Here is a 10,515-nt window from a genome sequence, read left to right as displayed (position 1 = left end):
AAAAAAAAAAAAAAAAAAACAGAAAAAAAGGGACCACAAGAAATCTAAACTTTACTTCATAGATGTATAATTTATAGTTATATTGGTATTGGAATTCTAAAACTATTTTATGTACATTGTAGAATTTTAAAATATGGTAATTCAATAAGGAATCAAGATTTTCCATTTTCAGTGTGGCCACGTAGAAGAATGTTCTTGGTTTTAGAAAGTGCCTATAAAGTTTTTTTAGTGAAGTTTCATGATGTCTACAACTTTCAGATGGTTCAGAAAGAAATTATGTGAGAAAGATAAAGAGGATAAAACATGAACAATTGATGAATCTGGTTGAAAGATAAACGGTGATCATTGTATTATTCCTTCAGTTTTTCAAAGTACAAAATTTTCAGGAGAAACATTTTAGAATAAAGTAATATATTTACTTTTTTGGAATTTTTAAAAACGTATGTTTTTCTATTTAACTCTAATCAGAAACACATCATTTATATCAGCAAAATGAGCTAGATTATGCTTCAGTAAGCAGCAGTATCAAAATAGCAAGGGCTTAGAAAATCAGAGGTTCATTTCTTGCTTATGTGATATGCCCATTAGAGTCAATATAGAAAGTCTGTTCATCACACTACAATTGTAGAGTCATCTCTAACATTGCCATTCTCCATGCAAGACGCAAAAACCAGCCATGGAGAGTCTCTCACAATTAAAATGCTTGACTGGAAATGACACATACAGCTCATTAATCACATGACCCAACTCACCCCTAGGGGGAGTCAATGATTTGGAAATATCAAATGATTAGTGTTAATGACTATCACTCCGTTCGTTTGTTGTGTTTTATGCCATAGTAAACACTGATAGATGCAGTAAATTAATACAGGGTATGTAGTGGTCAAAAGCATAGATTTTGCCGCCGGATTATCACAGTTATAACTCTCACTTGCTTGAGAACCTTTGGCACATTATTTAACCTCTTTGTGCCTCGATTTCTTCCTGTGTAAAAATTGGGTCTAATAGTTGTAACTGGGGAAAAAAATTTGGTGAGTTAATATACCAAAAGCATTTAACAATGGCTGTCATTTACTATCAGCAGTGTCATTATTATTCTGAAGCATGAAACTCATACTTGATGCAGTAAGGAAATTTCTCAATGTTTTTCCCACAAATCAAGCAGTACAAAGATTTACAGTGAAAAGTAAGTTTCTCTCTCACATCTGAGCCTCATCATCCAGTTTTTCTCCCTAGATACCACTGCTACCAGCTGTGGCATTTATGAACCTATTGCCTTTCTGTGCCAAACGCACCCTTCCTTTCTCTGCTTGAGATACTGAAACATCTTTCCTTTGCCAGCTGACACAGTGTTAAGTTTTGCCACTAGAAGGCCTGGAGGGACTCTGGAAGAAAAAAGGAGATTTTCTTCCTTCCTGATTCTGGTAGACCTTCTGCTCTTGCTCCTGTGGTGTTGGGCTGGTATGTGAGCGACGCAGTGATGGAGCTCACACCAAGTTTGGTGGGTGCCCCAGCTGGTTTCCCTGTGACCAGTTTCTCAATGTTCGTGCAGCAGCATCCTGGAAGCTTTCCAGTGTGTCCCCAGAGTGGCCCAATCAGTTTCCCACAAGTTTAACAGCACTCCCCATGGGCAATTTCCCCATGAATTTTGTCAGCACCCCTCAGCCATTGATTTCTTGCCTGCCAGCCTCAGCCTGCTGGTTCCCCCGTGGGGTGATTTCCACCTCGCTAACCCTGGCTTATTACTCCCAACCTGTCAACTGGGGATCCGCTCTGACCAAGAGCAGTCCAGCAAAATGCACATCCAGAGGACTGCACCCTCTCCCAGGAAGTCTGGATCCGACCTTGAGGGACACCCCTTTCCAAGCTCATTTCTTCCTTGGTACTCTTTGTCAGCCCTAGGGTATTGTTTAGAGTTCTGTTAGTGTTCCTTTTTAGTAAATTCCCTGTAAATAATCATTCTTCATATTAAACCTTCTGTATTCAAATTATTTGTGGTTTCTGTCCCCTGAATGGATCCTGACTAATGCAACAGCTTCCTATTGTAGTCTTCCAGAGATCTTTTATGCCTATGCAAGTGTATGTGTGTATACACACACTTTTGTTATGTCATGGGAACACTTTATACACAGTCCTTTTATTTTTATTTTTTTGAAAACAGGTTCTCTTTCTGTTATTGCAACCTCGAACTCCTGGGCTCAAGCCATCCTTTTGCCTCAGTCTTCTGAGTAGCTGGGACTACAGGTGTGTGCCACCACGGTCAGCTAATTTTTAAATCCTTTGTAGAGTCACGGTCTGGTTACGTTGTCCAGGCTGGTCTCGAACTTTTGGACTCAAGTGATCATCCCACTTCCGTCTCCCAAAGTGCTAGGGTTACAGGTGTCAGCCACTGTGCCCAGTCACATGTTTGTTTGTTTGTTTTTAAACTTAGCTGTCATTGCATATCAGCAAAAATATATTTATCTCATTTTTAACAATCGTATAGTAGTTCATTCCATAATCTATTTCACCAGTGTTCTATGGATGGGGAGATAGATTTCCAGTCCTTTCTTTCCACAGTAGAATTCTTATTTGATAGGTTTGTATGCCCATGTGCAACCATATCTTATCTGAAAAATTCTTCCTGGAAAAGGTTCTACTCTTAAATTATCTCCACGTCAGTGCTACCACCATATTATAGGTGTTCCTCATTTATAAAAGATGGATGTGTGATATTTTTTATTGATTAGAATTAAGAAAGCATTTTTATACATTTTAATTGTTTAAAGAACATATAAAATCAATGAAAAATATATCCCAAGGAAGTGCTTCAAGACAGGCATTCCCATGCGTATATACACACAGAGAAACTTAACTCTGTGTGATCCTAGAACACAAATTTCTTCTTGAGAATCCTTTATGCGCTTTTTAAAGTTACACACATTTAAAGTTAATAATACTTGTGCCAAATTGGCCTCTGCCTCCATTCAAGTTGCTATAACAAAACATTTTAAACCCATGAATTTACAAAGAACAGAAATTTATTTCTCACAGTTCTAGAATCTGGGAAGTCCACGATCAAGACATCAGCATATTCAGTATCTGGTGAGAGCTGTTCTCTGCTCCATGGATGGCACCTTCTATGTGTCCTCATGTGGCAGGAGGGAAAGGCAGCTCCCTTCAACCTCTTTTATAAGGGCATTAATTCAATTCATGAGGCAGACCCCTAATGACTTAACTTAATCACCCTCTAAAGGCCCCACCTCTTCATATTATTGCACTGTGAGTTAGAGTTCAACATATGAATTTAGGGGGAATACCAACACTCAGATCACAGTAGCCTCTAACGTAACAACATGAAAATGAACAAAAATATTTTAGTACATTCTGAATTACTCCGTGATGTAACTTGGTTCAGCATTTCATCCTTGCGGTAGTCACTTGGCTGTATCAGGTGCTATGCTCTCATATCGCTACTTCTTTTATTAGTGTATCCATCTTTTGATCACTAAAACATCTTTCACTTTTCCTATAGAATGTTTCCATTGAGTAAAATTTACACTTACAGGTATACGGTTTTGATAAATGTATACAGTTGTGTAACTACCACCAGAAAGATACTGTAGAAAGTATTTCCATGACCCTAGCAAATTCTATGTGCCCCTTTGTCATCAACTGCTTCCCCTACCCCAGCTCCTCGTAACTACTGATCTGATTTCTGCTCCAACAGCTTTGTCTTTTTCAGAATGTCATATGAATGAAGTGACTTAGTATGTAGTCTGGCTTCTTTCACTTAGCATAAAGCTTTTGAGATTTATCCATGTTGTAGTATGAGCAGTTCTTTCCTTTTTATTGATAAGTATTCTATTTATGAATGTACAATTTATTTAATTGTTTGCCAGTCAATGCTTCCAGTTTTTGGTGATTATGAGTAAAGCTACTCTAAATAGTCCTCTATAGGTTTTTATGTGAACATATTTTCATTTTTCATTAATAAAAATCTAGGAGTGGAACTGCTGAATTATATGGTATGTGCATGTCTAAGTTTGTAAAATAAATAAATAAATAAAACAAAAACAAACAAACAAAAAACAAAAACAAAACTGCCAAACTGCCTTCCAAAGTGCCTGTACCATTTTGCATTCCCACCAGCAATGAATGAGAATTTCTGTTGCTCCCCCTTCACATCAGCATTTGGCCTTTATCTCTGATGGAACGACTGTAGTTGTCTCTGGACTGATCTCTTAGTCCTATACCTTCCAAACTCTAATCTGTCTTTCAAACAGAAACCAGAATGAGTCTCTAAAAATGCCCTCAACTCCTTAGTGTCTCTGACATCCTCAGGATAAAGTCCAAATTACTCAGCATGACATAGAGAAGATCCTTCAAGCTCTGAGCTCCATCCTCACCCACCCTCCCAATCATATCTCTTGCATCCCACAAGCAGCTGGACACAGCTAAGCTTAATTGGCTCCAAGTTACAGTGGGTGCCACTCTTTTCTAACACAGTGAGCCTGGGCTGGCAAGTGCAGTAGTTTGGACAGAGCATTTATTTTCTTCTTTGTATTCCCAAGATGAAATTATCCTCTGAATTCTGGAAAACATTGCCATTCATGTAACTGAATGTCTGCTAGTTTCTTCTGTTGCAACTACTTTTTACGAAAATTTCAGGAAAGTGGAAAAACTAGTACAATGAACATTCAGATTTAAGTTCAACAATTGTTAATATTTTGTCACATTTGCTTCATTTATCTATCTACCATTCTTCTTCTCCTCCTCTTCCTCCTCCTTCTCTTTATTCTTTTGCTAAACCATTTCAGGGAAATTTAGAGCAACTCCTTCATAACACCATCATTACATCCAAGTTAATAACAACCTTCTAATATTGTCTAATACTGTCTACATTCATATATTCATATTTTTCCAATCATCCCAAAATGTGTCTTACCATGTTTTTTCTAAACCAATATCCAATCAAGCTTCACACTGCATTTATCTACCAGTGAATATCTAGCGTTTTTAGTTTATTTTTATTTGTTTATTATTTGTGTGTGACAGGATCTCACTCTGTCACCCTGGTAGAAATACAGTGGCACAATCACGGCTCACTGCAGCCTCATCCTCCCAGGCTCAAGCAATCCTCTCACCTCAGCCTCCCAAATAGTTGGGACTACAGACATGTGCCACCATGACTGGCTAATTTTTTAAAAATTTTATGCAGAGATGAGATCTCCCTATGTTATTCAGACTGGTCTCTAACTCCTGGACTCAAGTGATCCTCCTGCCTCGGTCTCCCAAAGTGTTGCGATTACAGGAATGAGCCACCACACCTGGCAACATTTAGCTTTGATTGAGGCTCAGTTTACCCAGATACTTGCATCTTAACCTTGAAGACTCCATTTTGTACCCCAGACTTCCAAGAAATCTCACTTGAACTCCAGCTCCATTCAAGGTTCCTGTGTCTTTCAAAAAGCCTACAGTTAAATCTATTGGATATTCAACACTTTGTATTACAAATTTGTTGTTTAACTTTTTATTTCCTCAACTAGACTCTGAGCATTTTGAGGGAATGAGTGTTCTTTGCATCAGTCATCATGTGTCTTCATGTAAATGTTTAATATACGTTTTAAAAATAAATGACTGAATACAGTTTCTTGCTCCCCTACTATGAAGAGCTTCAATAAATAAATCAATTCTAGGAGGCAGGGAGCCAGTCAGATGGGAGTAAAGGGAAGATTCAACAATGGTCTGAGAGGACATTTCAAATACAGGAAGTTGCTTTGGAGAACTTTGAATAGAAATAGGAATATTCTTCTCCCTGTCTCAGTAGGGAAAAAGCTTAATGTTTATCATTAATTAGAGATAAACCTGGAATCTATTGGCACTATGGACATTTTGGCCAGATAATTCCAGAGAAAGGATTATAAATACAAAATTCAGGAAAACTGCATCAAAACAGCACACTTCTGTTTACACAGCTGCCCTGCTGTTGCTTTTCTAATGTGTTTTTAAGCAAACATTCACTCCCAGTGGGTCCCTAAGTTGGACCCAGACCAGTGCTTTATGCCCATGCTCCATGGAAGAAATCACAGTTTATCTACTTTAAACTCTGAAGGTGAGATTTCTCCCTGAATATTAGCCTTTTCTGCTGTTAAAAAGTCATATTCATGGACAATTTCTCTTTTGGATAAACTTTTTTTCAGATATTTCCTTCTTCCCCACTTCCCATCACCTGTGGGGCTAATTCCAGGATCTTATATTAACTGATTTCAAAGTGAAGTGACTCAGAGACTGCATACCACGACTATTTTAGGTGGAGTCTTTCCTCCTGAGTCACCCTGTCCCCTGGTAGCAGGCATCCTGCGGATTTCCTCAACTCTGCTGTGGAGAACAGGAAGCCAAGGCCAGAAGCAGCCAAAAAGCAAGGCATCCCAGTGGCTCCTCCCAGTTACTGGAGGACTAGCAAGAAAACCCTGATTTAGTAAGAATTATTTGGCAAAAAAATTAAGAGTTTACCGGAGGCAAATGGCTTTAAGAATGCTATTTATGAGCAAACATAGTTTTTTTCCAGAGGCAGGTTAAAAGTGTTTTCTTAGAAATGAAATTAAGTAAAATGCTGAGTTATCTGGGGAGACTTCATTAGCTATTTTCACTAATAGGGTAACCAAAGACAAATAAATTACTCAGCTCCCTTTTCAACAATTTTATCAAGTTTTCCAGCCAGGAATATCCTCTTCATTCACTTCTGTCATTCTTCTGGAACCATCTTCCAAATAACAATTGGTCATGTACTTTCTCACCAAGCCTTCATGACTACCTGTGACATGATACCATCAGTAGAGACATCGTTTGGGGCTGGACAAAGACTAGGGAATACTAGCCATGCATGTTGTTCTTCTCTGACCCCATCCCCACAGCAGACATCATTAATCTATCTAGCTAATCTGTATATCTCTCCCACTGTAACCAGTGTGCCTTCCTGTAGGAAGCTACTACCAAGGAATCAGAACCTCCAAATTTGAAACCAATTTACAATGAAGAAGAGAGGGGTAATGCACAGCAATGTTATCAGGCAAGGGTGAACATGGCGGAATAGTATAAAGAATGTGAAAATCAGACTTAACTGCTAGTTTCTGAGCAAGTTTTTAAATTTCTTTTGTAGAAAAATCCATGTTCTACCCAAAAGACACGTGTATGCTCATCACAGCACTATTCACAATAGCAAAGACATAGAGTCAACCTAGGTGCCCATCAATGGTAGATAGGATAAAGAACATGTGGTAGACATACACCATGGAATACTAGGCAGCCATAAAAAGGAATGAAATCATGTTTTTTGTGGCAACGTGGATGCAGCTGGAGGCCATTATTCTAAGTAAATTAATGCAGGAACAGAAAACCAAATACCTCATGTTCTCATTTATAAGTGGAAACTAAGTATTAGGCACTCATGAACATAACGATAGCAATAGTAGACACTGGAGACCACCAGAGTGAAGCAGAAGGAAAGGAAGGACTTTAAAACTACCGACTGAGTACTATACTCACTACCTGCGTGATGGGACCATTTATACCAAATGGTCCAAAACCTCAGCATCATGCAACATGCCCATGTAACAAACTTGCGCATGTACCTTCTGAATCTAAAATAAAGGTGGAAATTATTTTTTAAGTATCAATAAAGTAACAAGTTTTTTTCTTACATCCATTTTTTTATACATGCAAAATGGGGTTAATAATGCCTTTACTTTAGTGTTATTGTAAGATTTCATTTTTTGGCTTTTTGTTTTTAATGCATGTGAAAACTTCTAGCACAGTGCCTCCACATAGAAGATATTCAATAGATGTCAATTTATCATAGTTAATTGAAAGGAGACCCTGACTGAGAGTGACAGTTCGCTTCACTGACACTGAAGATTCCTAGGAGCCACAGCATTTTTACAAGGCAGAAAACGCTTAATGATTCTGCTCACCACAAACGTTAACAAAACATAATCTTAGTCACTGCTCTCCAAAGAGCAAAATATTGGCAATAAAAAGTTTTTTTAAATCAAATCACAGTTAAGTTAACCATCCTTACAACCTTGCAGGAATGTCTGGTAGAACACAGCTACTTCTGGGTTTCCTGGTAGCCAATGACCCCCTTCAGCGATTATTCTGCCCCCACCCCTTCTTAATTCTTGTTTTGGTGCCTGTTAGAACCTCTATGAGACAAGGTTTCACATAGAGGAAAACTAAGAGCCAAATCAAACACTTTCTTTTTTTTTTTTAAACTCTTGTTAAAAATTATTGGGAAGGGAAGTGGTGACTACTGGTTTAAGAAACTGTAAATTTCAATGCTAGATGATATTTCCATCTCCCATCTGCAGTTCAGTCCCCCTCAAGATTACTTTCTTTCATTCCTTGAAGAGTCTAGCACCTGGCTTTCTAAGTGTAGTCATTCTCTCCCAAATTGACATTGTCTAATTTTTTATTTTAGTATTCATTATAAATAATCATTCCAAATACACTGCCCTTTCCGTTCCTTTTCATCAGTCATCTTGTCCTCTACCTCCCTACGCTGCTCACTCCTAGGGTCACACCTTGTGTCAGCCTGCTAGGACTGACATAACAAAACACCACAGACTGGGTGACTTGAACATAAGACATTTATTTTCTCATAGTTCTGGAGGCCAGAAGTCCAAGGTCAAAGCAGATTTGTAGATTATGTGCCAAATCTTTGTTGGCAGATCGGTTTCTCCTGGGGCCTTTCTCTCTTTGGCTTGCAGATAGCCCCTTCTCACTCTGTCCTCACAAGGTCTTTTCTCTTTGCACCCCTGGAATCTCTTTGTGTGTCCAAATTCCCTGTTTTATAAGGGCATCAATCTGATTGGATTAACCCCACCATGCTGGCCTCATTTTAACTTCACCACCTCTTTAAATACGCTATCCAAATACAGTCACGTTTGAGACTATGGGGAGTTAGAGCTTCAACGTATGCATTTAGGAGAGACATGATCAGCCCATAACACCCTTCCAAACTTTTTCTTCACCTATTCCTGAAACATCTCTAAAATCTCAAATTCCAGCATCACACTTCTCAATCACTACCTCCTCTCTTTCTAGCTCACTCTGTTACCTAAAACCAGTAATTTTTCAACCACACTGAGGCACACAATTTACAAATCCAGTGCCTCTTTTACTATTATTTCTCACACTCCCTCACATCTTTACTTCCCTCCTTATTCAGCTTAAGTTCCACAGTCCATCATTGTAACCATTCACTTGCATATATTCTTGAATCCTTTGCCCATCCCTCTCTTCGTGGTATCTGCCTGGCAAAGTCCCAGTCCAGGTTGACTCCAGCTTTCTTCCCACTTGCTGGCTACACCTCTGCCAGTGAACCTTACTAGGAAAAATACCCAAGTCTCCTATCTAGTCTCACTATCCATTCACGGTCACAGACTCAAGTGGTCCCTCAGCACCTTCCACGTTTTTCTAGTCTGTTCACTCTCCTACTTTCCAAGCCAACTGTTTGAACCTCTCCTCTCTTCTTTTAAACCTTTAACACCCTCTCCCCATCCTCATTCTCAGCTGATAAAATTGCCTCCTGTTTCACTGAGAAAACAGAAGTATAACAATGAGAAGTTCCCACTGACCACCTCCAAGCCCATTGCTATGTTCCCCTTCTGTTGCTGACACTGACCTGCCCTGCTGCCATCTAAGGTCAGCTCCTCCATCTGTGCACACACTCCTACCCTTTCTCACCTACTCAAGGAGCCTGTGCCAGCAATTCTCTCCTTTATCTCCTTTATGGTAAATACCTACCTCCCCTCCCTCATCCCCCCTCCCATAACAGTATACAAATACGCTACAATTTTTTCCATTAAGTTTTCCCCTTGACTTCTACTTTTCCTCTAGCTGCTGCCCAATTTCTCTGCTCTCCTCTACAGCAAAGCTCTGCAGAAGAGTTACCTCTTCTATTTCCAATTTCTCTCCTCCCATTCTCTCATGAACCCACTCCAGTTGTACTCTCATCTCATCTCTAACTCACCAAGAAATCTCCTGTTATCAAGGCCACCAGTGACCTCCACATTGCTCAACCCAGTAGCCGATTCTCAGTTCTTTCATATGATGTGCGCTTTGGCAGCATTTAACTTAGTTGATCATGCCTTCTTCTTAGAAAGTCAACTTTGAGAATAAGCTCCCGATCTCTGTTTCTGACTCACTGGCCATTTCTCAGTATCCTTTCTGCCTTCCCCTCATGCCCCCAAACTCAGTCCTGGGCTGCCCAGGATTTAGTCCTTGGGCTTCTTTTCTATCAACATGCATTTCCTTAGTATCTCATGGCTTTAAATACCATTTATATGCTGACAACTGTCATATTTGTATGTCACCCAGACCTCTTCCTTGAACTTCATATTTGTATATCCAGCCGCCTAGTTGACATCTCCACTTGGATTTTTAAAAGGTATTTCAAAACCTAGTATGTTCGAAACTGACCATGTCATCCCTCTTCTCCCAGCCCTGCTCAGTCAGCTGACTTGCTCACTTCTG

Source organism: Colobus angolensis, unplaced genomic scaffold (assembly GCF_000951035.1).
Source record: "Colobus angolensis palliatus isolate OR3802 unplaced genomic scaffold, Cang.pa_1.0 Scaffold48, whole genome shotgun sequence".
Lineage (NCBI taxonomy): Eukaryota > Metazoa > Chordata > Mammalia > Primates > Cercopithecidae > Colobus > Colobus angolensis.
This window is presented reverse-complemented; position numbering follows the sequence as displayed.